This window comes from Lissotriton vulgaris, chromosome 2_1 (assembly GCF_964263255.1).
Source record: "Lissotriton vulgaris chromosome 2_1, aLisVul1.2, whole genome shotgun sequence".
In the NCBI taxonomy this organism is placed as follows: domain Eukaryota; kingdom Metazoa; phylum Chordata; class Amphibia; order Caudata; family Salamandridae; genus Lissotriton; species Lissotriton vulgaris.
In genome coordinates, this window is record NC_141687.1 from 1,949,085,671 (window position 1) to 1,949,110,837 (window position 25,167).

A 25,167-nucleotide genomic window follows, 5' to 3' on the forward strand; every position below is an offset into this window, starting at 1 on the left:
CATTAACTTTTGAAAAAACATGCAAGGTTTCAGAAATAGCATCCAAACAAACAAATTAAGGGATCAAATCATAACTGTGCAGTGGCGATAATGGTCCTCAATGAAGACTCAGCAGGTAAATGTAAAGGGCTTGGGCACAATGGATTGATTACATGCACATTAAACATCGAAAGGTATATTGATTGGATCAAGCATTCTGTGCTAAATATCAACTGCTATAAAAACCCAATACCGGTCATAATGTAAACTTAATGCGGAAGGCTTCCAAGACCTATCCTGCTGACACCAAATACATGCATAGAGTATAAACCGTGTCAAAGGCTAGAGATGAAATCCAGAAGGCAAATTTTACCCCCATGGCAAACATTGCAACATTGGAGGCCTCACACCATGCACCACTCCAGGCTATGCTAGATATGTATGTGCTCTCTCAGTAGAGATGGCAGGCTCTGGATCGGTTAAGAAACAGGTGGTTGCTTCAGAACCTTTACATTTTTCCCCATTTAAAATCATCCATAAATTACACGAAAACAAATAACCGATCGATCAGCCAAGCAGTAAACATGAACACCACCCTAAGAATGTTAGATTTATTTTTACCTTCAGATCCATGCTGCCTTGGTCATAAGTCTCTAGACTACTTTAACTGCTTGGGAGCTAGCCTTTGGTGTAGTAGTTTTGGAAGGGGGAGCCGGGAGGTCTCTATTCACACAGTATATCACATAGCTGGTCTGATGCCTTGGTACTGTATGTGTTTATGCTCCTGTTTAAGCGCAGTCAGCTGGAGCTCTGACTACGTCACATCAGCACAAGGAGTCTTGACCATCTCCGTAAACGGAAGGTGCCTTGTGAACAACTGCATTTCACTTCCTGCCAACTCGACTTTTTCGAACAAGCCACAATTTATGTTCCTCAGTGACAGGCTTGGAGTGAAAACCCTTTACAAAGGGACACGTTTTAACATATTGACAGATCTGCTTAAAATGTTGCTTCCCTTCCAGCTGTGCTGTAATTTTGTACTTGGTAGCAATCCTTTACATCTTATGAACTTTGATAATATTGATAGGATGTTGTAATCCTTTTTTTCTGATTTATTTACTACAAAAACAAAAACAGTCATCATATACGTTTTTAATTCTCCATGAGGGCAACCCTCGTCAAAGAATCAAAAAGCTATGTGAAAGACACCACCGAGTTCATACTCAAATTGTCAGAAATCAACATAAACCAAAACGACAACGTAACCTTTTGCACTGCTGATGTGAACAGTTTGTACACCTCAATTCCACACAAAGGTGGAATAGAAGCCATTGAGAAAACCCTAGCACACAGCAACATCCCGGAAGCTATGAAAGTTTTCCTGATGGAGCTCATGATTTACACACTTTATCATAGCTATTTTTGTCATAACAACCATTGGTTCCAACAATCATCTGGGATGTCCATGGGCAATTGCGCTGCTCCAGCGTACGCTAACATTTATATGTCTGATTTTGAACAGAAGTACATATATGACAATCCATCTTGGACTGAAAACTTGTTGATATACGTTAGGTACATCGACAACCTATTCTTCATGTGGAAAGGCACCAAAACCATGTTGAAAGATGAGCTCAACAACCTAAACACCAAAGACCACAGGATACAAATGACATGGAACATCGATGACACTCAAATCAATTTCCTGGACGTTCTAATCACTAGATCCGACACCGGTTTAATCACAGATCTCTATAGAAAGCCGACAGACCGCAATAACACGTTGCACTTCGCTAGCTTTCATCAACATTCATTAAAACGTCACCTACCATACAGTCAAATGCTGCGAGTTAAACGCATTGTATCCAATCCGGATACTTTGGTTCAACGGATCGATGAAATGAGTTTAAGATTCACATCCAGAGGATACCCAAAGGAAACCACAGAGGAGGCCAAGACTAAAGTATCCAGAATTCAACGCCAAACAGCTTTGAAAAAGACAACTAAAAAAGAGACCAACCGGATGGTAGTCGTCTCTAAATACTCAACATTGAGTGGAAGATACAAAAAAATTATCTTACAACATTGGAGAATTCTGGCATCTGAACCTGATTTCAAAGACATGTTCAAAAACCCTCCGATTTTTGCTTACACCAGAGCTAACAACCTGAAGGAGATCCTATCAAAAGAAACACCCATTTCACCCATCTACAAAGGCACCAAACCGTGCCTTAACTGCAACAGTTGTAACAACATCATAATGGGCAACAAAATCAACCACCCCATGAGAGGAACAGCGATTAACCTGAAAGTCAACGCAACGTGTGATTCATCCAACCTAATTTACCTCCTCAAATGCCCATGTGGCAAGACCTACATAGGCAAAACTGAGCGGAAAATCAAAGTTAGATTAAACGAACACAAATCTAACATAAGGACAAAGCAAACCAAATCCAGTGTGGCGGCACACTTCATGGAAAATCAACATACTGTGGCACAATTGAAATTTTTGGTCCTCGAGATGATTGAAAAAAAAGAAGGAAGAGACAATAATAAGTTTCTTTTACAAAGGGAAACGTCATGGATCTACCATTTGCAATCATATAAACCTTTTGGGCTCAATGATAGAATTGAACTAAGCTGCTTTCTGTAAAGTACCCAGCCGGGTACATGATGGACACATTCGTATTGTGCGAGTTTTTCTGAAATGTTAATGCACTTTTATTTTTTATCATTATCTGTTATGTTCATGCTAATTTAACCCACTCCTGACAACACTTGTGTCATTCTATTTTTCATCTTATTTTTCTGCCTATTTATATGTTCGCTATTTTCACCCCTTGATAAATTGTTAATCCATGTCACGTTGTTCGTCGCACCACCTTGTCTGTTGCACTTTGTTTGTTGCACGTCCTTTACATTCACGTCACCTTCCCACTTCATACCGCTCCTGTTATGTGCCCATTCCAACATGGCCCCCATAGCTAACAATCCCTGAGTCCTTTGTCGATTTCCATGTTGGCCGATCGCGTCTACATTTAAGGTGTGTCAATTTCACTCGCGAGCCGTCACTTCAGCCCGGCGAGCCCGAGTTGCAGCTAACGACCAGGAGACTCCTTTTGTCCCCATCTGAAATCACATATCGGTAAGCACGGATACCATGCAGAGAACCTCTGATCATATCTGCACTCGCGTTTCGAGTGCCGACTTAACAGCCCGTTTTCACTTTTCCTTCTAGCACCGCATTACAGATCCGCTTACACGTGAGCATGTCTTATGTTACCACAGCAAATTCGTTACGCATTCACTCCCCTTCCAGGTGCACTAATTCCATTCTGACACATTCCCCTACCTCTCAGTTGGGTTAACTTTCCTATAGTCTCCAGTCACTTATATATCTGTCAGTACTACTTTCCTATAGTCCTTGGTTGCTTGTATATTTGTTTGCACAGACTTTTGTTTGTTTTTTGGAATGCCCACATTTGGTCTTTCTTTTTGGGAATTGCTCTTTCTGAATATGTTACCTTGGTAATATTACCATGATGCCAATATAGATCGTTCTTATTTTTACAGTGCTCCTTGAAAAAGGGTATTGGACCCGAAATGCATCGGAGCGATGATGATTTTGTGATAAATATAATCAACTGGATGAAAATAATCCACTGATGAACTTTTGAAAAACAAGTTACTACAATTGAATAAATTCATAAAACCATATGGAGTCAATCTATTTTTGAACCGGAGGGAGTGCCCAAACACTGGGATGTGCGCATTTCCAATGTTCACACACATCTAAAGTCATTTATCTGGCGTAGACGGACGGTTACGCTACCAGTTGGAGCACCTTTAAACCCACATGAACGTATTTGTGAAGATTTAATTTCACCTTCTCCACTAACCACGCAGTGCATAGCCTATCCTACCATTTGAGTTTAACAGTTGATCCGCCCATCATAGGCCATAGCACGCAATCAGCATGCAATACGAAACCATATCAAAATCCACAGAAGCAAGAGCAGATCTCCTAGCATATGGAGATGAGGAAAAAGAACGCATCTATGCATTAATCCAAGACGACGTATCACAAGAGTCCAGTACTCGCACAAGAGAACAATGTGTCAAACATCTCCTATACTTATCTAAACGACGCATCAACCAGCAACTGCATGCAAAGACATTAGTAAAATACCACCAAGCTCTCCGCATTCCCCGTGGACTCAGAATCGCACTCAAACCGTCTTTGTGCAAGAACTCTAAAAATTTCCAAGCCAAGTGGAACGCAATCCTAAATAAATGCAGTTTAGATCTTATACTGCTTATCATCGAAGAATTATCTAACATCCTTGTTGACCTTACCAATGAAATTAAAGAGGTTGAGAAAGAAATTGAAGTGTTTAAAACAACAGAAGACATTACACAAATGTTAGAGGATATGAAAATCCAACTGGACAAACATACAAAGGATATCAACGACAGGAAACTTAGGAAATTCAAACGTGATACTTTAGATTACCAATTGGATGAGGTATACACTTGGGCTGACATTTACGCCCAACGTCGCCGTAATAAACCGACAAGTCAACACACCGATACCTCCTCCTCTGGGAGTGACACTTCGAGCAGACAAACCAGGAAGACAACCTTCGACACCAACAGGGGTCAAGATCAAAACAGAGCACAAACGGAAGAGAGTGCCTCTACATCCAACACAGGTCCTTTTTTAGAGAGAGGCCCCCCAGAAACCGACGACCCAGGCGAAGTAAGAGAAAAGGAACCAGAAGCCCCAAACACAAGAGGCTCCAAGAAGGACAAAAAGAAACAGAATCGCTAGTGATTAACATCTCTGATACTCAACTGTCACAACACGAGACTGAGCTTCTGCAAAAAGGCACATCGTTCATACCCACCTCTTACACCAATCAATTGGAATTAGAAACCAGCACATTTAAACTGACAAGGAAATTAAAGCTACGACACTTCTTTGAGAATGTGATTCCACCAACTACAGATCAGAAACCGGATCAACTCTGTGGATTACGCCCAACGAGCTTATACATACCACCCACCAGTCACAAAAGTATCGATACGTTTGAGACTTTAGTCAAACAGGACTTGGGTAAAATAAACTTCAAGAAAAGAACTGGGACTAGAAATCTGACACAGAAAGATAATGACACACTGAAAAAGATCGCCAATAACAAATTGATTAAATGCATAAAAGCTGATAAAGGCGGGGCCCTCGTCGTCATGAACTCCAGTATGTACGACACCAAGATGGATGAACACATCAGTGAATCTGATACTTACATCCCACTGGAATCTAATCCCACCAGTTCATACAAAGCTGCATTGATATCAATCATAAACAAAGCTCACGATACAGGCACCATCGATGACCGCACCAAGAAATACCTAGTGGTTGATTACCCAAGAAGTCCCACCATAACCTTATTACCCAAGATACACAAAAACCTAAAGGACCCGCCAATGCGGCCTATAGTATCCACCAAGGGATCCCTTCATGAGCCCGTAGGCAAATTCCTGGATTGTTACCTCCAACCATTCGTCAAAGAATCAAAAAGCTATGTGAAAGACACCACCGAGTTCATACTCAAATTGTCAGAAATCAACATAAACCAAAACGACAACGTAACCTTTTGCACTGCTGATGTGAACAGTTTGTACACCTCAATTCCACACAAAGGTGGAATAGAAGCCATTGAGAAAACCCTAGCACACAGCAACATCCCGGAAGCTATGAAAGTTTTCCTGATGGAGCTCATGATTTACACACTTTATCATAGCTATTTTTGTCATAACAACCATTGGTTCCAACAATCATCTGGGATGTCCATGGGCAATTGCGCTGCTCCAGCGTACGCTAACATTTATATGTCTGATTTTGAACAGAAGTACATATATGACAATCCATCTTGGACTGAAAACTTGTTGATATACGTTAGGTACATCGACGACCTATTCTTCATGTGGAAAGGCACCAAAACCATGTTGAAAGATGAGCTCAACAACCTAAACACCAAAGACCACAGGATACAAATGACATGGAACATCGATGACACTCAAATCAATTTCCTGGACGTTCTAATCACTAGATCCGACACCGGTTTAATCACAGATCTCTATAGAAAGCCGACAGACCGCAATAACACGTTGCACTTCGCTAGCTTTCATCAACATTCATTAAAACGTCACCTACCATACAGTCAAATGCTGCGAGTTAAACGCATTGTATCCAATCCGGATACTTTGGTTCAACGGATCGATGAAATGAGTTTAAGATTCACATCCAGAGGATACCCAAAGGAAACCACAGAGGAGGCCAAGACTAAAGTATCCAGAATTCAACGCCAAACAGCTTTGAAAAAGACAACTAAAAAAGAGACCAACCGGATGGTAGTCGTCTCTAAATACTCAACATTGAGTGGAAGATACAAAAAAATTATCTTACAACATTGGAGAATTCTGGCATCTGAACCTGATTTCAAAGACATGTTCAAAAACCCTCCGATTTTTGCTTACACCAGAGCTAACAACCTGAAGGAGATCCTATCAAAAGAAACACCCATTTCACCCATCTACAAAGGCACCAAACCGTGCCTTAACTGCAACAGTTGTAACAACATCATAATGGGCAACAAAATCAACCACCCCATGAGAGGAACAGCGATTAACCTGAAAGTCAACGCAACGTGTGATTCATCCAACCTAATTTACCTCCTCAAATGCCCATGTGGCAAGACCTACATAGGCAAAACTGAGCGGAAAATCAAAGTTAGATTAAACGAACACAAATCTAACATAAGGACAAAGCAAACCAAATCCAGTGTGGCGGCACACTTCATGGAAAATCAACATACTGTGGCACAATTGAAATTTTTGGTCCTCGAGATGATTGAAAAAAAAGAAGGAAGAGACAATAATAAGTTTCTTTTACAAAGGAAAACGTCATGGATCTACCATTTGCAATCATATAAACCTTTTGGGCTCAATGATAGAATTGAACTAAGCTGCTTTCTGTAAAGTACCCAGCCGGGTACATGATGGACACATTCGTATTGTGCGAGTTTTTCTGAAATGTTAATGCACTTTTATTTTTTCATCATTATCTGTTATGTTCATGCTAATTTAACCCACTCCTGACAACACTTGTGTCATTCTATTTTTCATCTTATTTTTCTGCCTATTTATATGTTCGCTATTTTCACCCCTTGATAAATTGTTAATCCATGTCACGTTGTTCGTCGCACCACCTTGTCTGTTGCACTTTGTTTGTTGCACGTCCTTTACATTCACGTCACCTTCCCACTTCATACCGCTCCTGTTATGTGCCCATTCCAACATGGCCCCCATAGCTAACAATCCCTGAGTCCTTTGTCGATTTCCATGTTGGCCGATCGCGTCTACATTTAAGGTGTGTCAATTTCACTCGCGAGCCGTCACTTCAGCCCGGCGAGCCCGAGTTGCAGCTAACGACCAGGAGACTCCTTTTGTCCCCATCTGAAATCACATATCGGTAAGCACGGATACCATGCAGAGAACCTCTGATCATATCTGCACTCGCGTTTCGAGTGCCGACTTAACAGCCCGTTTTCACTTTTCCTTCTAGCACCGCATTACAGATCCGCTTACACGTGAGCATGTCTTATGTTACCACAGCAAATTCGTTACGCATTCACTCCCCTTCCAGGTGCACTAATTCCATTCTGACACATTCCCCTACCTCTCAGTTGGGTTAACTTTCCTATAGTCTCCAGTCACTTATATATCTGTCAGTACTACTTTCCTATAGTCCTTGGTTGCTTGTATATTTGTTTGCACAGACTTTTGTTTGTTTTTTGGAATGCCCACATTTGGTCTTTCTTTTTGGGAATTGCTCTTTCTGAATATGTTACCTTGGTAATATTACCATGATGCCAATATAGATCGTTCTTATTTTTACAGTGCTCCTTGAAAAAGGGTATTGGACCCGAAATGCATCGGAGCGATGATGATTTTGTGATAAATATAATCAACTGGATGAAAATAATCCACTGATGAACTTTTGAAAAACAAGTTACTACAATTGAATAAATTCATAAAACCATATGGAGTCAATCTATTTTTGAACCGGAGGGAGTGCCCAAACACTGGGATGTGCGCATTTCCAATGTTCACACACATCTAAAGCCTGTTTAAGCGCAGTCAGCTGGAGCTCTGACTACGTCACATCAGCACAAGGAGTCTTGACCATCTCCGTAAACGGAAGGTGCCTTGTGAACAACTGCATTTCACTTCCTGCCAACTCGACTTTTTCGAACAAGCCACAATTTATGTTCCTCAGTGACAGGCTTGGAGTGAAAACCCTTTACAAAGGGACACGTTTTAACATATTGACAGATCTGCTTAAAATGTTGCTTCCCTTCCAGCTGTGCTGTAATTTTGTACTTGGTAGCAATCCTTTACATCTTATGAACTTTGATAATATTGATAGGATGTTGTAATCCTTTTTTTCTGATTTATTTACTACAAAAACAAAAACAGTCATCATATACGTTTTTAATTCTCCATGAGGGCAACCCTCGGCAATGCCCAAGCTTCTTGTATTTTACTGGCGCTGCTATGTTTGCCAAAAGTGGATTGTTTAGTGGTTCAAAAGTCCAATCTCATCTTTTGAACATATGGCAAAAACACAATTGTTTCCTTTTTAAAGTGGTCAGACTTCCTGGATGCGGGTGGGCAATTCCGATATTAAGGGAGCGAGGTTGCTGGAACGATAGTCCAGTGAGCAACCGTCTTAGGAGCGCAATGTCTTACGAGTCGGCACAGTGGCCGTAAACTGCTTCCGCAATGGCGTGAGCATGATGAGCTGACCACTTTCTTTAAAAAGGGAACAATCGTGTTTTTGCCATATTGTCCAACAGACGTGCATCTACTATTAAGGCAGAAATTAAATTCAGGCATGTGATTACAACAGTCCTGATGATGATCCCATTATATGCTGTAAGGGATCGAAATGCCGTCGAACACTTGTATAGTTTCACACAGTCAACCAATGTGTCCTAACAGTGTGTTAACTATCGGGGATAGCTTGTTTATGTTATATTTTTCTCCTTTTGTGTGATTTTCTTGTGTATCGGATGTAGGATTGTCTCCCACTGAATTGTTTGTTTGCTTTTTGAATATGTGTTACATATACCTAACTGATTACATTTGCGTCCGGCTGCACACCAATGAATATAGGACTCATTGAAGGCTATATTTTATATAAATGTTTCTACAGTTCTTTTTAAGGACCACTGTTGTTATCAAAATTGCTACCCAAGGTCCTTAATTACCTACTGCGTCCCCTTGAACCACCTTAAATTTTAATATTGTAAATACGGCGCATCCATGGTGGCGCGAGGGTTTCAAAAACATTTACCTCTAATGAAGCTGAAACACATGTCTGAGTTTCATTTAAATGTCAAAATCCTATAGTGTTTTAATTGTTTTGCTTGCACAGTTTGATCTATAAATGTTTAGGTCTGTGACTACTACCTGCCTCATTTATTTTCTTTGATCAAAGTATTCAAACAGACAGGATATAATCACTAATTACATTGTGCATTATTTAGCACTATTTAATTCGGAGCCATTTAATTAGAATTACAGGTTTCCGTAATAATATATGCTATGCACAGTTTCACTTTTACGAGAGAACGAAAAGTCTGACACTACTTAATTCTTTGTTTTCGTAGGTGGTGACGCAGCTTTTAGCTTATTTGTGACACAATGAGCAGTTTTCGACAACTCTCGGACTTTCCCACCCAGCCTTCACCTCCTAAAGGGCATTCTCAGTCCTTGGCTAATCATCACCAGGGAGTGGAATGTCCCCAGGTCAGTCAGTTCACACCGTCAGGTGCAAGTTCAGGCCTGCACCTTTGCAGCAGGATAGTTAAGGTCATGGTCGCGTTCCAATGTAGCCCTCGCCTGGGGCTGGAAGGAGGAGATATTTTTTAATTTGAAAGGGGACGCCCGTGCACTGCAGGCTAGATGCGTAAAGTGCATAATGGGAGTGCTCAAGCCTACGAGGGAGAGGCGGCTCTTTCTACCCGTGATCCAATCTATACTATCTGAGCTGCAGGGCACTCCACCTCCTTAGCTCTGGCAGCCTTCTACTTGCATCCCAAAGGAGAGCAGAGTTTCTTGAACCACTGAAACTCCTTGCCGAGATCTACGCACATGTCGGAAATTAAGGAAAGCTGAACACTCACCACCAGTTCTGTTTATTGTGATTGTAGGTCCTGCATGTGATAGATCAGTGGACAGAAGGAGGTTACTAGATTGAATATACGTGTCCATATCCTCTCGCTTACTAGCGGCACTCACATGGGTTGTTTTCAGCACCAAAAGCAGGGCAGTCTTTGACCTTGTTTCGTCTGGTGATGGCAAAAGGGGGATGTAAGAAGAGAGAAATATCGAATTACTATGTGGGGTGTGGAATGGGTGCAGATACGAAATTGTTAATCTTAGGAGCTAAGTATTGGAATGGGGGATTTATGGGATCTAAGTCAGAAGCAGTTGCTGCAGAGTGGGTCAGATCCAAGCAGTTCACGACTTTCTTGGAGAGAACTTATAATAGAGCCAGCAAAGAAAAGAAAGGTTCTCTAGTCTCCTTTTTGGCTGCTAATGTGCAATCCTTATCTTTCTGTTAGAATACTTTATACCATTCCTACAGGCACTGACTATCTTAGCTGTTCTATATTCTGAGCATTCTTTCTGTCTTTTCTTGCTTTAATGATTCAGATGATGTACCTATGAAGGTATGGCACTGACATAGACTGAACTGACACCCTCTCCATAAAGTGGGCCGTGATAACGAGAAGTACAGAAAAAAGGGGAATATCAAGTGGTGGAGGGAAACGCAGCAAGGGTGGTACGTTTCAAAAGAGGGTGAAAGGGTTCTGAGGTGAAGTTACCAGGAAGGGTTCTGTTTAGAAGAGAGGTTAGCAGGCCACTTTAGAAGGCACCAGTAGGTGTAAATAGAGTGTGCTATTATGTTTTCATGAGGAGAAGTGTGGCTCAATGGTTAGAGCGGCAGACCCTGATGCAGATGTCTGGCCCAGGACCAGGGCTCAATTCCCCGCCTGGCGGGTCTTGGGATCAAAATTCCACGAACCTGATCATTCTTGCCTCGGTGCCTATTCCAATCATGGAGTCCCACTCTGCAACTCTGGGCAATAGCTTGCTTAATCTCCACAACGGCCCCCACAACGCTAAGGATGCCTGGCCTCCACCTTGGGGGTGCCCAGGAGTGGACGCCTCACAGGGAAAGCCAGGATGGGTTCCACAGCAGTATTCGTACAAGCGCCTTGAGACCCTTGCGGGTGAGAAGTGCACTATACAAGTATCAATTTACATGATCTGTGTCTATTAAATGTATTGAACATTTTATTCTCCTGGGTAAGTGTCAAGACAGGACCACACATTTTGTGTTCAGCCGAATCCTGTGGGAATTATGCTGGATCCCAATACTCAGCTTTGCCTGCTTGACCCCATGCAAATGGAAACATGAGGTCTAAGCACACAAGTGAGACAAGTGGAACTGGTTGAGAGAGTGGAAGAGAGCACTGCCTCCACCGGTGTCTGTAGTCATTTGAGGTTCATCAATTATAGTGGAAATGGCAAACCTTTCACTGGTGTGCTTTGACTCAAAAGCGGATACTTGACCAAGCACTTAAATACGGATAGAATGCACATATCACAATATGTGAACCCACTCTCTCATGCTATGGCTCTTACTCTCTTGATGTACATTCTTGCAAGTATGTGGAGAATTTACATCTAATTTATAAACATAATGAAGAAACTTGAAAACTAACAGTTCTACCTTCTGTGCCAAATTGCCTTTCTGCTAAGGAATGTTTCTGTTAGTTTTCAGGATGGTTTTTCTTGCTCTACTTCTTAATGTCAGTCAGTCAGTCAAAGTACTTTATTTCGGTAACATACCATAAAAAGGCCATACATACACAATAAGCATAACACAATAGCAAAAGATAAAACAAGTAAAACCTTGTATTAAAAATCACATACAAACAGCTTCTGCAAATGTTAAAAAACATCGGATATTACAGTATATAAAATATCTAAAATTGTATAAAAAGTGTTGCACCTCCTAAAAAGTAGCCCTTAGTGCAAAGTATGAGCTTCCAGCTTTAGTATTGCACATCTCGTGTACCACATAGATTGGAGAAATCTTGCTGTGGCAAAAACTATCAGGGGGATGTATCGTATTTAAGAATCCTGAAGACCTCCCTGTAATCCCTAAAGCCCCTAGCCCTACATAGCTGCAAAATCTATTTCTCCCTAGCCCTAGCGTAAGTGGGGCAGAAGAGCAGAACGTGCAGATCTGTCTCACTGCACTTGAACACCCCGGGCAGGTACTTGCCGCTGAGGAGGCGTTCCGCCATTTGTGCGTTACCGCCCTCAGTTGCAATGCGCTGTGTCTGAACTGGATATAAAGTTACTTAGCCAAGGAGGGCTGGATATCATCCAAAAAGACTTCAAAGCGGGGATAAGCCTTGATGTTCAAGAAGGTGTCCGTTAGCCTACCCGTCAAGGGATTACTTGATGTAGACTCCGTGCGGTATCTCCTAAGAGCTACTTTCAGTAATTTTTTAGAAAACAAAGTACAGGAGTCTTGGACCACATGTCTCCTCTGCCTAAAGCATGGCAGAGGTGCTTGATGTAATTCAACCAGGGTATTTTCCCCGAAGTCCCCCTCTGCAGAATGTCTCTCAGGTCATCCCTGTAGCTCGAAAGCAACCTCCAATACAGGAGAGGGCGATTTGCTACGATCTCCTGAATGAGTACCAGGCCCAAGTCCAACCTCAGAGGGATCAAAGGCGAGCTCACAGGGAGATGGAGCAAGCGCCTAATAACACTGTTTTCCGTGAGCATCAAAGGGGCAGCTGATGTATGGCCCCATAGCTCTACGCCATAGAGTGCGCCCCCTGTCTTGCACCCACCATTGCCAGGAAGAAGTTGTTTGAGCCACCCCTACTGGTTTCTACTGTTTCATCATTGTTGCTCTGCCCTAATGTAACCGTGTTGCACAAAGGTACTGTGTCTCTTCTATTCCTTGATTGTTCTTCCCTAAGATGTTCGCTTTTTACAACATTCCAGGACACGGGCAAGCAAAAAGCTCCACCAGTACCTATGGGGAAACCAGTGGTGGCCTCCCGAGCTGGGCATTATTCCTATCCCAGCTTCCGGAGTGAAAAACCTAGGAATTTGGCTGGATCCCGCGCTCACCTTCACAGGCCACACGAAGGGGGTTGCAGCCACCTGTTACGGTATCTTGCGTGGCATAAGGCCGGTTTTGAAATATTTTGACCCCCCCACCCAGCAGCTCGTGGTCCAGACATTGTTCTGCTTCGGGTACCATCTCGGCCCTACATTGGCTACCGGTCAGACAGCGGATCAAGTTTAAGGCGCTATTTCTGGCCTTTAAAATCATGAAACTTTTTTCGCCGCCGGCACTTGCCAACCTGCTCATTCCCTACATCCCTCCGAGATCACTAAGATCAGAGGCTCTTCACCTGGCAGTCTGCCCTCGTTTTAAACTTATCAGAATGGGTGGCCGCTCCTACCGGGTGCTTGCAGCGGGGTTGTGGAACTCGCTCCCGGTGCACATCCAAGCTCTGAATGATTTGTCCACCTTCAGGCGTGCTATTAAAACTTTCCTGTTCCCCGCTTCCGAGTAGCTGCCCCCCTTTTCTTTTTCCTTTTGTGTGTTATGTTATAGTACCTGTCTAAGCGCCAGGACTCCCCTTGGCTGGGGCAGCTGTGCGCTATAAAAATAATATTAACATAACATAACATAACATAACATAACATACCGTGAGAATTACTGTCTCAGTGGAGTGAGCGGGGCAAAAGCCTGCTTGGTGGGGATCCACATGTTCAGATTGTTCGATGAAATTGGATAGACACCTAAGAATGTGAGCCTCCAAAATCTTGGCCAAGAAAGGAAGCAGGGAGATGGGGCGATAGTTAGATATATTCAGGGGATTGGCCCCTGGTTTCTTTAGGAGAGGGAGAACTATCACATTCTTGAATGCGCTATGGACCCTGCCCTGCAAGAGAGACTCGTTTAGAAAGGGCAGCAAGGTATGTGCAAGGCAGAAAGGGTGTTCTTTAGAACATGAGGGGGCAGCAGTCTCTGGGGAGCCTGATTTGACTCTGGACAACAAGTCCAGGAAGACCTGAGTGCATATGGCAGGGAAGTGATCTATGGTTGCTGTATTGGTTATCATGGTGACTATCATGAAAATTTACATCGACCTGTTATGGGAGCTCAGGATTCTCGCAGAAAAGTGGGCGGCCTTGGCTGCCTTTATGGCATTTTTACAATCTTTGCAAGCCTTTAAGTACTGAAGTTTCTCTTCTCTTAGTCTTCATCTCCTTTCTTTTTGGCAAAGCGTTAGTTTTTCTTTTTTAGCTCAGCAGAGAACCATGTCTGTGCGCCGGCTCCACGGGCCCGGTTAAGTTTGGTAAGCGGGGCATGGGTGTTGCAGGCCGCTAGTAGCCAGGCAGAGATGTTTTCTTCCATGGTGTTAATATTGGGGTTAGGAGCAGGCACTTAGCTAGCCAGGGATTCAATGAATTCCTGTTTATTAAGGGCCCTCCACTTCCTTAAGCTCTATGGAGGTAATAGAACTGTGAAAGTCTGAATCTTAAATTACTTGCCATTCCATGCACATGTGTCCTCACCCTATGCCATTTTGCATTTGTCACAGGGACCTCTCAGATCCACGTCCCAGTTACACCGTGACTTAACTCTATCCACTGATCTATCTCCTTTTATGGCCACATACAGATGGGAAATCAAACCCCTCTGTGAACCTGGGTCCAACAGGACACCTAGGGGCCGATTACAAATCTAGTGGTCCTCTGACGACCAGACTCGTGGTGGGTTGGCAGTGGCTGTCATGCAACCTCCACAATACGATCCGAATGGTCGTGCTGCCCTAGAACCGCTGGCACCCATAGGGAACAGCTGTTCCCTGGTAGTGGCATGGCAGTCCAGAGGCATCTATCTGCTTGGCGGGACCACCGCAGTCCCGCCAAGCATATTAGTAGTTTCCTGTCTACCAGGGTTTTCAGGTGCGACAACACTTCTGCCTAAGTTTTTAGGCAGTGTTGAACTGTTTTTATCGAGAAATCTTTTTGTTAAAATCTGCGAATTATGCAGCAGATGATGTGTTATGTGGCAAATGAGACACATCTATAATTATGTGAAGATGCTGCAAGTGCATAATCGCATAATTCCAGTGGTCCTGCCTATGAGTTATGGCATGCAGCCTTTTCACAAAGAGCACATCCATACACAAGGTAGTTCCCTTCAGGTCCAGCTGTACCATGGGAATGTGTACGATTTTGAGACCAGAAAAACACTTTTTCCTTTGCCCATTTGTTTTTTAGATATAAAGAATGCCCTGCAACTTCCTGAACAAAAACCATGACAAAACAAAACAAGAATTGCTGAAATACTACATATGAAATATTCAGAAAAGTGTTACAACAGACCCAGGGAGCGTTCGGTTGCCTTATTTGCTGAGCTTTACTCTTTCTAGCTCTGCTAACCACGACATTGCTTATAAATTCTGATCAGGGCACCTGTTAAAAGCTTTTGTTCACATAATTATAACCAGCAGCATAGAACAGTAGAGTGGTTCATTACAATGTACATTGTTTAAATAACTGACACATTTCTGGGACTTCTGAGAAACACAAGGTCCAGCAGACTAAAATGGCAGGTTGCACACATTTTATTCTTTTCTGACTATGATAGATTCATTCTGTACTCTTTCCATCCACACTGTAGATGTTTGATGACCCTCCAAACATGAAAATCCATAAAGTCCATATTGTGACCCTCTAAATAGTTTTAAAAAAAATGTGTTTTAACTATAAGCTCCTTGGTGGTGTTGGAATGGGTAAATACGATGTGTGCAGGCCCGACACCGACAATACAAATAAATGCAATGCCAAAGTATGCCATACCCTGTGCCCATATGACAATGTAAATGCTCATAAATACAATGTCAATAAGTGTCATAATCTATGCCAGCACAACAGTGGTGATACCTGCAGTAGCAATGTCAAAGTATGCCATAATCCGTCTACAAGTGACAATGTTGTTAGCAGTAAAAGCGATGTCAATGTATGTCATGATCTAGGAATACATAACTATGCCAATATCAGTAAAAACAATAACAATATTATCTATGGCAACTGTACACAAGCTACTGAGAATGTTGATAAAAATTACACCAGTGACTGCCATATTATTTTTAGGAGTTCCAGTGAACTCATACCACTGCTGTCGGATTTACCCAAGGTGACCTCCCCATCAACCCAGAGTCAGAGATACATGGTCAGACAGGCCATGCCACCTATCAGATAACAGGTAACGGGTGGGGTCTCTTTCAACCCAAAGATAATCGCACACCCAGAGAATACCTTAATTGATCCCACAGATAGATAGTTGCACCACAAACAAGTCTGTAACAAAAGTGACACAGGAATCTTATAAACATTTGTCAGGGACACACACCCCTCTTATACGTATTCTAGTAATTCCCACTGGAATTGCAAGATCGGATTATTTACTTAAAAAAATTACATTTGACACAAAGATTTTGGCTTCTGAAAGCTGTAGAAGTCTCTGGCTGAAATTCTGTGTGAAAATAAGAAATCACTGTGACATAATATCCTGTAAATTCCCTATTCTAATGAGACTTTTAGGGCCCACCTTGTAATGCCAGATAGCTTCACTGTCCCTACTGTACTCACTGCATCATTAGCACTTTTGGGCAGACTTTTTTTGTTGTTTATTTATGTAATTTTTATACATGTGGACATTACATATAAATAGAACAAGTAACACAACAACTTGTGCAGTGCATTGCAGTACATACCCAAAACCATGCTTTATTTACTTAGCTCTGCCAATACCACCCTCACCCCTCAATCTCATATCCTGAAACACAATACAATTTATAGCTATTATTCCAACTTTGAGTGCTCCAATAGATATATCGAGCTGTTCTCTTCAGTAGGCAATATCTTTTAGCCATTGCGTCCTTGTAGGAGCCCTTTTCCCACCCCAATGCTTTGTAACGAATGTATGACGTTACAACGCATATATTCACAATGCATACCATCACAACGCAACTTTTACAACGCAACATCCCAGATGCTATTACAACGCATACAATTACAACGTAAGTATAGGTAAGTATTAATTTTATTAATATTAATTTATTTTTTTATATAATTTAATTTTTTTTAATTAACTTAAATTAATTATTAATTTTATTTAATATCATTTTATTTTCTATTCTAACTCCTGGGGGGTGTAATAGTAGGGTAAGTGTTGGATTGTGTAGGGGTAAAATTACTTCTCTAACTCCATAGTAGGAGTACCCTCTATAGTAGGGTAAATGTAGGATAGTGTAGGGGTTAAAATTACTGTTCTAACTCCAGGGGGTGTAATAGTAGGGTAAGTGCTGGATAGTGTAGGGGTTAAAATTATTATTCTAACTCCAGGGGGTGTAATAGTAGGGTAAGTGGAGAGGTGTGGCTTACTGGTTAGAGGCGGCAGACCTGTAAGCAGAGAACGGCCCGGGACCAGGGTTCAATTCCCGACGCGGCAGGGTCGTGGACCAGGGGTCAACGGGACTCAATAATTCTCGCTTCAGTGCCTACTCTAACCAGGGAACACACTCGGTAACTCTGGGCATTAAGCTTGCCTCATCTCTACAACGGCCCCCCACAGATGCCGGGGATGCCTGGTTTCACCCTGGAGATACCCAGAAAGGGACCATCTCACAGGGAAAGCCAAGACGGGTTCCCCAGCGGTCTGCAGCGTCAGGACACTCGGTTAGAGTAACAGTGCGCTTTACAAATACCCCACATTTACATTTACATTTAAGTGTTGGACAGTGTAGGGGTTAAAATTACTAAATTAAATGAATGTATATTAAAATTAATTAAAAAAATATATAAATAATTAATTTAAATAATGAATTAAATTAAATAAAATTACATTAAATTAATATTAATTAAGGGGTTAAATTTACTAAATTAAATTAATTTATATTAAAATTATTTTAAAAATATATATAAATAATTAAAATAATTAATTAAATTAAATTAAATTTTATTAATATTAATTAATTAAAATACCTACCCATACTTATGTTGTAATGGCATGCATTGTAATAGCATCTGGGATGTAATGGCATGCGTCGTAATTGCATGCGTTGTAATGGATGTTGCGTTGTAAAAGTTCCGTTGTAATGGTAGTGCTTTGTTAAAGTTGCGTTGTGATGGCTGTTTCCCTTTGTAACCAGTCTTTTAGCTAGTAGTGTAGTGATGGCCACCAATTTGCGATTGCATGGCTTTCGAGATTTAACCAGTCCCAGCAGGCAGAGCTGTGAAGTGCACTTAACCTTTCCCATCACCATTTCGGACAATATTAGAGTTACCTGGGTCCAAAACTGGATAACAGGCCCATATGTCCAGGCCAAATGGAGAAAATCTGCAGCCTCGCTCCCACAGCGGTCACACCGGAAGTTATCCGGAGTTTGTATCTGTGCAGTCGTGCCAGGGTGTAATATATCCTCAGGAGATACTTGAAATGAATTATCCTGAGATTACAGTTAGCTGTGAGACGCCCGGTGAGAGCAGCAGGTCTCCCATTCCTCCAAAGATGGAAGCCTGTCTAAACACTCCATTCGTCCTATCAAAAGCTGTAGTATTGGCACCTTTTTTCTCTTTAAGGGATATGTTATAGAGTCTGGCGACTATCCCCTTTCGTGACACATTAATCAGCAGCATCTGTAGGCCTTTAAGGGTATTGGCTCTTTCGGGAACTCAGAATATATTGACCACACAGTTGCCCGGAGTATAGCATATGTAAATCCCAGCATTGCCTTATAAGGCTGCTTAGCTTTAAGTGCTTCTAGCAGCAGAAAATGCCAGTCTATATATACATCTCCCAGTGCCTACACCCCGCAGCACCCAGCAGTTCCAGAGCCCTTGACTTATGTGTGACTGATATGTTTGGAAGTGGAGCAAGGGATATAGATGGCGTATATATGTGGTCCCTACCTGCCCTGACCCTTAGTCCCCTCCATGCCAGTGAAGTGCTGTTTACCATGTTTATCTCCAGTCAAGAGATCTCACGATCAGTCTGCAGCATCATGGTGGTGAGTGGGAGAGGGTGCGTATCATCAGCCTCTATCGCCAGATGCGGCAGATATCTCTGTGGAAAATACCAGTAGTGTGCAAATTGGGCCTGGTCACATAGATAATAAAGATGCATAACTGGGGCCCCAAAGCCAACCATTACATACGGCTGCATTAGTACATCCCAACTGCACCTCATTTGCTTTCCCTCCCAGGCCAGAGTTATCATTCAATGGTTTTAAACATTGCCTCAGTTAGGATTATGAGTATCTTTATGAACATATATTAAAATGTGGGCAGTATCATCATTTTTTTAATCGCAATATGGTCCACCAGAGATTGGGGCAGCCGTATCCATCAGGCCACTTGATCTGATAATTTTAAAATCACCCTACCATAAATCATACAGCCTACTGCCTCCAGGTCTCTGCCAATCCATATGCCTAGGTACTTGACAGGCTCATAGGCCCAAGTCAAAGGGAATTCTAGGTCATGTGGCGTGGTACTTTGGACTTATCCCAATTGATGCTTAGGCCTGAGTACAATTCAAATCTCACATAGTCCTGCATTAGATGTGCCAAATATCTCTCTGGATCTCTTACATACAGCAGCATGTCCTCTGCATACAGGGAGATAGCTAGCACACACTGCCGAAACCGCAATGCTGTCTCAGTCTACTTCTGCCTTATTATGCATGTCACAGGCTCCATGACTAGGTAGAACAGCATTGGGGAGAGTGGACAGCCCTGCCTGAACCCCTGCAAATTGCAATCAGATCCAATATGGACGGATTTATTCTAATACTTGCTACTGGGTCAGTTTACAGCAAAGTATCGACCTTAGGAACGCCAAAGGCATCCCCATCTGATGTAATACTCTAAACATATATTTCCACTGTATGGAATCGAATGCATTGGCGTCGTCTAACAGAACTGCCGCAGTCTTCATCCACAGGTCTAGTTGATGGAGCACCACAAACAGTGTTCCTAAATTATGCGATGTGGACTTCTCAGCAACAAAGCCAGATTGATCGGGCAAGACCAAATTGGGCACCAAGGGTTGCAGTCTAGTGGCGATTGTTTTAGCCAGGATTTTAGTAGCAATGTTATTATGTGAAAGCGGCGTATATGCTTCACATCTACACAGGTCTTTATCCGGTTTTCATAATGTAACTATCAGAGCTTCCCTTAGGGTGGGAGGCAGGACTCCACTTTCATACGCTTCTGCAGATATCATTAGCAGGTGCAGGGCCAGCCTATCCACTCACATTTTATAGAATTCACTCAGCAGCCCGTCCGCCACCGCTGCCTTCCCACTTGGTAATGCCATGATGGCCTCTTTCATATCCACCACCGTCACTGACTGCATTAGGTACTCCCTCTGGCCTAGTGACAACCAGCCCAAGCCATGTAGCTAGGTATCTCAATTTCTGAGGCTGACATTCGTGATATAGTCTGGCATAAAAGTTCTCGAATACCATGAGGATTTCCAGTGTTGTGTGACATTTAACTCACTACTCATCAATAATCTCAGCTATGTGTACCTGCAACTTTAGTTCTGCTAATTTGGAGGCAATCGTGTGCCCCAGTCTGCCCCCTCACCAAATGCCCTCGCTGTCCACCTCCTTGATTTATGTTTCATCTCTTGCTCAGGTTTTTCCTTGTGTTCTGTGATCAACATCTGTATCTGAGCTAATATATCTTTATTAGGTCACCGTTCATAGCTTCTTTTAAGAGCATGTAACTTACGCTCTATGTTTGCAGCTTATTTTGAAGCACTTTCAGTAATCCCACCTGCACCCCATACACTCATCCCTGATAGTAACTTTAAACACTTTCTATAACGTCCCGGCTCTGTCCACGGATCCCTCATTTTCTAGGAAGAAGCGAGTAATGGCCATGCCTATGCTACCCTTAAACACTGGATCTAATAATGCAAGGGCTGCAGCCTTCATTCAAAAGGGAAGGTGTGTGTGTGTAGGTATGTCCAGTTCCAGAAGGACAGGTGCATGGTCAGGCAACGTCCTGGCCAAATGTGGTACCCCTCCTGCCCAGTTACAGACCTCTTTTGACACAAGCCAATAATCAAGGTGAGACCAGGTGCCATGTACTGAGGAGTCATACGTCCCCTCTTTGGAATTGGGGTTCCTAGCCCTCCATACATCCACCAGTCCTTCTGCTTCATGAACTGTTTTAGCTGCTTGCTTCCATTGCCATTCCGTAGTGGCTGAACGATCACGCAGCGAATCCAGATATACATTTAGAACCCCCCCCACATATCAATACCATAGGGGGCAGGGATATCATATGTCTCCATACAATACTATAAAACTTGAAATCATCCACGTTTGGTCCATATGTATTGACCAGCGCCACCCATGTACCTTCCAAGCAACCCAGAACCATCAGGAATCTGCCCCTGCTCATCCTTCTCTGTATGGAGTAGAGTGAATGGCATCCCTTTCTTTACCAGCAATAATACTCCTCTAGAGTATGAAGAATATGCCAGGCCACTCTCACCGTGTCCCATCTATTCCCAACAGCACCTCCTATGACCTTTGTGTGGTATGTTTCCTGTACCAAGGCTACACATACCCCATGCCTGTCAAGATATGCTAATACCTGTCTTATTGTTTTAGGAGTATTCAGACCCCTTATGTTCCTTGTTAGTAATTTACTCAGGACCATTCAGTCAGACATTTCCCGTGTGTTTCCTGTACTTCCAGTGGGGTGTATACCTCTTCTGGTTCGGCAACCATGTCCTCCATGCTTTGAATGGCATGCAATGTTCCTGCGTGCCATTCCCAATACAATAAAAATATATACAGAATGCAAACAATTACAATCATCTGTCACTGGAGTATACCCTTTGGGGGCACCAGAGCCCGTAATCCCACCCAGAGGGATGTGTTCGATATCAGTCTATGTGTGGTCCCAGTGACCTCTGTATGAGGTCCACTTGCCTAGAAATGTGTACCCATACCCGGAGTGCCACCTCTAATGTCCTTTATACCAGGCTGCTTCTGACAACTCAAGCCTCCACAGGCCCTTATTCAGTAAAAAGTGCAGTTGACTAACATCGTGCCTGTGTGGGAGGTTTACTTTCCACAATCGTACCAAATACAATAGGCATCTTGTACAAGGGGTATCCCACAGCGGATATCTCTGTCACAGCATGTGAGCCGGGCTAGTACCGGACAGCTGTTCTTTCCTCTAGCTGTTCAACTTGATCTTTCCGAAATCTCAGTATAGTCTTAGCATATTCTATTGCTGCTTTAGATGTGCTGAAAATCCAGGTCTTGACCTCCACCTCAATGCACAGCCAGGCTGGATACAGCATGGCGTTCTTTATCTGTTCTGCCTGTGGTTTCTTCTTGACTGAAAGAAATTCTCTCCGCACCGCCTGGACAGAAGCTGTGATATCCCAATAGAAGGCAATATCATTACCGTGGTAGCTGATGGTCCTTTTCTCCCTTGCGAGGCTCGTCCCAGTCCCCATAGTTTAGTAGCCTGGTGATGATTGGCCGCTGCGGCGCAACTGGGACCGGCAGGACTGCCAGCAATCTATACACTCTTTCCATTATCAGAATGTTGGACAGGTTGTGGGGTCCAAAAATCTCCTTCAGCATCATCTTGACATAAAGCTCCAGCTGACCTGTATATGTAGACTCCGCCAGCCCAGTAATACAAAGATTATTGTGCCTGGACCGTGCCTCCATGTCCTCATTTTTAGCCTGTACAACCACCAGTACCTTTTCCATATTGAAGCATTTAGTAGAAACGGCCTGCAAACCATCTTCCGAAATGGATATGTGCTGCTCTGCCTCACCCATCCTGGCACCCTGCTTATCGAGTTATGCCACCATGTGGTCCATCCTCAAGTTGAGCGCATCAATTTTACCAGCAATGGATTGCAATTAGACTGCATTGCCAAAAGCGTTGCCTCCAACCCTGAAGCACCCTTCTCCTGGGGCTCCTGCTCCGAGTCAGACAGAGCATGTTCTTGAGTTTTTGTAGGTCTGCGCATTTCAAAGGTTAGGCATGGTTGCTGCCTGTCTGATTTCCCCAAAGCAGTGGTTCAACAGTGCTCCCCTCAGTTCCAGAACTTTATGTACTGTATCGCCCAGGTTGGCAGGGCCACTTTCCACAATCTGCCCACCTACCATGCCCTCCATTGCAATGTCTTTTCACAGGCACCCAACCTGCACGATGTTCCCAGGAGACAGCCCACCGTTACTTTTAATATGGTAGCTTTTAATAATGCCAGGCTAAATGAAATGCTCAAACAGTGTTGACAAGCATATTTTTTATACTGATCTCTTGCCCCTTCTGCAGCGTAGGCCTTGCCGAGTGCCTCAGACCACGGTCTAACGTACTGCCGTTCCGGCCCCTATCAGCAAGGGCACCAGGTCAGGCTTCCCACGCTCTGCCCAGCAGTCTTCGGCCTGAAACGCCAGCTGCCGACCTGCCTGTTCACATAACTTTACTGTGTCTTGCAGGGAGGTGCCCAGATACCTTGCAACTCGTTACCTGCAACACAGCTAGCTCACACGCTCCCTCCGAGAAGTCTGCTGTTGGTCCTCTCCTGTCTAAGTTTCCTGTACGCCAACATTGTCTGCTGCCTCGCCGTTCAATAATCTCGTAGTGGGATGCTGAGGCTCCTTCGGGATTCCAGCAGTCTCCAAGCCGCACACTCGCAAGATCTCTCACCGTCTTCAAGCCCGGATGCCTACCATTTTCTCCTGCTGCAGCGAGTCTGAGTTGCGGCTCTGTACACTGACAGATCTGTTGTACATCCGGCTATATGGCCGAGATACCCGCCACCCCCTCTCAACACAATCCCCAAGAATTGGGAAACCGGAAACAGTTCTTGAACTTTTGGAAGGCGGGAAGGGAGTCACCCTTCCCGGCCGTATTTATTAAAATATGAAACAAAAGAAAACATTAAAATAACAGTTTCATATAATGTACAATTTCATTTCCACATTACGATGTTGGCTAACCTTAACAGATCTCTAATACAAAGGTTCTCCTAGCCGAACTAACATCCTACAAAACATTTGACTTGAAATTGTACATCCTAACGTTAAGGGCCAACGGCAAGGTCGTAACCGGTGTCAGATCCCTAAACCAGAAATACCCCCCTCACTTGTGAGAGGAGCGACCGCACAGAGGCGTACCTCAAGTGCATCTACCAATTTCCCTTTGTACTTGACGGGGGCCCCAATAAACTCGACGCCATTTAACGGTCGTTCGAGGACTCGCGTGAGGTGTCTAAAAAGGTAGCGTAAACCCCCTCCCGCACCCCACACAACTTACCCATCTGCCGTCGCAGATGTCCTGGCCCCGGGAAATTCCCCAGGAGGGGCCGTAGCCCCTCCTATCCAGGAAGGGGCCTTGACCACCTTTCCTTTCCTTCCGGCGGCCTCTCCTTAGACAGGACCGCCTCCCCGTTGAGGGGCCAATTGGCCACCTCCCCCGCGCGCTCCCATCCGTAATGGGTGACGCCCCCTCATAGGGATCTTCCAATTACTGCTCATCGATCATGACCTTACCGCCCGACCAAAATAAATACGACAGTTCTACCTAAGTTACTAAGATTTCCAAGCAAAACAACATTTATTATCAAGCGTAAATACTGATCAATCCTTGTTCAAAATTACTTTATTAGCAAAACATACTGAAAATAACCAATCTTTATTGCATCGTTAAGACATTCCACGACAATCATCACAACCTGTAAGAAAACAGAAAAAACAAAAAGATACTATATCAACTGTATTTACAACGAATCGCTGTCCTCAGGGGCTGGTGGGTGGGTCAAAATTGCTCTTCGTTCCGTCTCGAGCTCACGTGCAGCGGGGAGGTGCAGCTTCAGAGCACAGGAACAAGAGGATGCTTTCTTGGCTTCCGCTCCTTTTATCCGTCTTCAGGGTGGGCGTGAACCCGC